This window comes from Ornithodoros turicata, chromosome 6 (genome assembly GCF_037126465.1).
Source record: "Ornithodoros turicata isolate Travis chromosome 6, ASM3712646v1, whole genome shotgun sequence".
Taxonomy (NCBI): Eukaryota; Metazoa; Arthropoda; class Arachnida; order Ixodida; family Argasidae; genus Ornithodoros; species Ornithodoros turicata.
In genome coordinates this window covers 25,033,774-25,038,529 of record NC_088206.1, presented here as the reverse complement: position 1 = coordinate 25,038,529, position 4,756 = coordinate 25,033,774, and positions in this window count along the sequence as shown.

The window sequence follows — 4,756 nt, the reverse complement described above, 5'->3', positions numbered from 1 at the left end:
TCCCCTCCACCGCGTACGCGAATTTGAAGGGGTCATTCACTGTGTATTGGCATGGAGGCGGAAGACCAGTCACGAGGACTGGCTCCCATATAACTATCTCAATAAGCTAGAACTAAAACTAGAACTAGTGCAATGCCAACTCCTGCTTGTGAAATCACGTCACGTTAAGGATTGCTGTTCGTGCTTGTCGTCGCCATGCAACAGACCAAGACTGCGGAGAGTTGCGTACGGGATAACGGCACGAAGGAAAGTAACGCTTAGTAGTAAACAACGTACCTTCCATGCGTTTCTTCGAATAGCACAGACGAAGTTAGCCAGCGTTTATGCTGACAAAATGCCCAGAGCTTATACTGAAATAAAGGCCGATGGGGCAAGTTCGTTACGTATTTGGGCCGTGATGCTCCTGTAACGGTGAGGCAGTGCTTCTTTGCAATTAACCCATGAATCTGCAGAGACATGGTATAACCAATAACGTTTCTCCCATTCCTTCATGCCAGATACTGTGTTTTTAATTCAAGTTATTGTCTAAAATGGGATTAGCTGCTGAGTGGAGCTATAAAAGTGATCAAATTACACTGTTGCTTGACGATAGTTACGAATATAGATAAATACTTTCACGGCTAGCAGCACGCGAGCGACAGAAATATATAGCGATTATGCTTGTTCCCCCAATCCAGTTAACGTTTACAGAAGTTTTTGCTTGCTCTCAGCAGAACAAAAATGTGGCTGTCGGAACAAGATGTCATAAACTTCACGTTTATTCGCATATCTTCAGTCAACGTCCTGGCGACGTTCCTGTGACGTTCAACCAGTGCCAAAAATCTCGTGTACTGGATCTTTCATGGATATCCAAGGATATCCAGGCTTTTCCTCCATTCAAATGTCCAAAGCGCAATATCTTGCAGACGTACTTAGGACATCTGTGATTTACTTGATAAAATAGAAACGCGAATGTCGTTCTGGGACATCCCACAGATATTGCATGGATGTCCAGATATTCAGGACGTTCACGATCTTGTAAGGATGTCCTAGGGATATTAGTGGTTCTGGGTTCCTACGCTGGACGTCGTTCCCTCCATCGGCTCGTTTCCCCGTTTGTTATGGATGGATGGAGGGGTGCCACTACAATCCATCTATCCGTAGCTAGGGGGCAGAAATTCGTCCACTAACACTGTCCATGACCAACGGATGGCTGCGCCCGGGCGGTCACGCTCGGGGGATAAAGGTTGGTCCTCACTGATGCGTTTTGACGCACAGGCATCCGTTCCGTTGACCTGTATCCGTCAGTTACCATGACAACGAGTTAACGGAGAGCTCCCACGCACGGACGTACAAGAGTTCGCAACGGCTCAACTTTTCCACATAGCAGTGCGTTTGACGCAGCATGGAGACCAATCAGAGCGGCGAACCTGACGCATGCGCAGGTGCGCAGTTTGTGCTTGGTAGGTAAACAGCAATGGCGGGCAACGGAGCAGCGTTTTGTGGTTTTGTGTATCTCATGCTGCCATAGGAGTTGCAGTGGAATGAATGCTTTGCAGCGAAATAGAGGTGCCAAGACGGGGCTAGATTATAAAAAGGCAGTGCAGCGTGAAAACGTGTGTTCTTGTCTCCTTCAATTTCTGCTGCAAGAGTAGCGCCGCCGAGGAATACTGGGCCACAAGAAATCCAGCGAAAGCATCTCTGAGCGTCACCGTTTCTGGACCTTGCATATCGAGGCACCACAGCACGCAAATAAAACGCCTTTAAAAAACGATGTTCAATCGTAATGCCTTCGTCTGTGCTGTTGTAGGGGTATGCACTGAACCCACGTTGGTGTGCTTCGTCGACCGCATGTATCACCCGACGGACGTACGTCCGTGGCAGTGAGAACATATCAACGCATTGCGCTGCGTTGAGCGCTGAGGATGCGTGCCAACGGAACGCATACCTGTGCGTCAAAACGCACCAGTGAGGACCAACCTTAAGGGCCAGTTCTCACTTGGCGACGCCCGACGCGGCGTCGTGAGCGGGCGGCGGAAATAGACGCGCATTTCCGGAGTCGGGAGAGGAGAGACGTCGAGCCAAAAAAACTGCCATGTCGAACTTCTTTCACGACGTCGGCGAGAGCTGCCGAGAACGACAGCTGGCGACCAATTAGGTGACACAGAAATGCCACGCCCCCTGATTTTTCGTCTGCTTTGGCCGACGGAAGGCCACTGTGGTGGGAACATGAAAATTGTGCGCGCTGACGGGGCGGAGGAAATGCACCTCTACTTCCGCCGCCCGCTCACGACGCCGCGTCGCGCGTCGCCAAGTGAGAACTGGCCCTGAGAATCCCATTGACGGCGCGCCGACAAAACGAGCATCGACCGCAAACCGACAAGCTGCCGCCGACAAAAACAGCATCGGCACCTCATCGTGGGTGTAGCTCCGTAGACGGGCTTATGGCTTTTACTAATTAGCCGAAGTGTTCAGAAGAGAAATAATGCACTGAAGTGAGAGAAGACCATATAGCGAATATAAACAAACAAGAATTACAAGAATTTGAGGTCTAGAAGTTATTTTATATGCATCTGAACAACCCCACCTGATGAACTTGTAGCGTTGGAGAAACACGCGAGAGCTAAGCATAACGGATTCGAAACTTGCCATCATGCGAAAGGTAGGGCGCTAAATCACCTCACTTTAGTGAGGTTAGGTTAAGTTAGGTTCTACAGATTCGGGGGGGGGGTCTGGGGGCGCCCCCCCCCTCCCAGGCACGCACTAGGCGGTGCGGGCGTCGAGACTGTGCCTCGGGTTAGGTCAGAAAGTCCTCATCCAAGATGGCGGATTGCGTCGAATAAACGAGCGATAAAATTTAATTTTGTATGTTTGGTACGTTATACGACGCTGATTTTTGTTTCATTTCATCCGTAATTTTCTCATCTTTCCAGTAAAATCATCCGTTATTTGATGTCCACTTCCGTTTTTAGAAAAGCCATAAGTCCGTCTACGGAACTACATCCCTGATCGGTACCAACTTGATCAGCACGCACCTCTATGCATAAGTAAAAACCCCGAGACTAGGGAACACGAAGGGACAGGGGACAGGTTTCTGTCCCTTCGTGTTCCCTAGTCTCGGGGTTTTTCACATTATGCATAATCTTCACCAGCTCGCTTGCTTCCTAGCCATTTTTTCATTGACGCACCTCTATTTTGAACACGACCTACTACTCAAAACAAACATAAATAAATATGTGACCAGTGTTGCCACACGCAAAAAAATTTATCTGTAGATCCGAGTCCGAAAAATCTGTAGATCGAGCTAAAAATCTGTAGCCACTCAAAACCCAGTTTCTTGAACGCTTTGCCGTCAAATCTGGAACGTCTGCCTACGTCTCTAAATTAGTGGAAGAGCAAGGGCTTATTTCGTTCCACTGCTGAAGACCACAGCCGGAATTTCTTGCTGCGGCGCACTGCCGTTGGAACTTTCGGTTTCGGTTTGCGATGTCGCGTTTCTTGTGATTGCAGCGGACTTAAGTGTCTGCTACAATCACAAAAAAAGTGTCACTGCACGTAGATTTTAATACTTTGACATCTGTATTCACATCAGCTGTGGCGCTCCAATGCAAGAATAACCTATCGCGTGTAGTAGGAACATTTCTCTCGCTCGTTCCACAATCACAGTGATGAGCGAGGATCACAATGGACCACAAAAACAATGAAGCTCGATATATTATTTCCACAGACATAATGAAAGCGTACATGCGTGACGTGAATTATAAACGTACTTCAAAGCCAGCCAAGTCAAGTCTGTGAGGCAAACTGGTAACGCGCACATACTCAAGAGGTGGTGGTGCTGGTGAAAGAGCTCGCCAAATATTAAAAAAAAACTGATTTAGCGTTGAGGCTCGCCAATGGTTCGTTCGCTGAAGACGTCCTTCTCCTCCGGCGAGCTCCGCCAGTTTCGTGATCGACGAATCATTCCTTGTCAATGGCGAAGGCAAAGCAGCTTGACCCAACAGCATGCGTTTTGTGTGCAGGAGGCCAGTTGTGGTGGTCGTTGAGAGGCTGTTTCTTTGATTCGTTTTCACCGAATTAACTGCAGAAAATATTCTAAAAAATAGTCGGTCAAACACTCATTCCCGCGTTCTGTTGACGTTTTTCATCGTTGTCGTTTTGTGCACCGATGCGAAACACGTACTGCGTCGAGTGATCCATTCATCGGATAAAAAATCATGAGATTTCCATAAATCTCTGTAGATCTGTAGATTTTTCAAAAAGTAGGTAGATCTCATGATAAATCTGTAGGTGTGGCAACACTGCATGTGACCAACAAGTCAAGCTAGGTTTTCTTAGCCATAAAGGTAGCCAACACTTCATGTTTGTTTTCTTATCATCCTTCCGCAGTCAACTTCCTACAAATCTCTAAAAGAAAGAAAAAAAATACGCAAGACTAAAAGTGATCCGTATTGGTTTCTGGGCTAACTCCCACTGACCTTCTGAGTCCTGACAGTACCAACCATCGTCATCAAAATCGGGTTGTTGTTCCTGCATAAAACTGTGTGTGAGGTGTCCCCGATCCCATGGAAGTAATGTTACTCAATGAAGGAACTAATAAATTTCGTTTCACCGTAATATACACACTATGGCACATGTGACAAAAGATCACGCACGCTGAAACGTAGAGATGTGTTTTTATTTCTCTCCCCTTCAATCCTCCATGATGCACGTCCAAGTGGGCACGTCTGCTACACCGGATATGACGTTGGCTACGGAGCTAAAGTTGTCCGTTGTT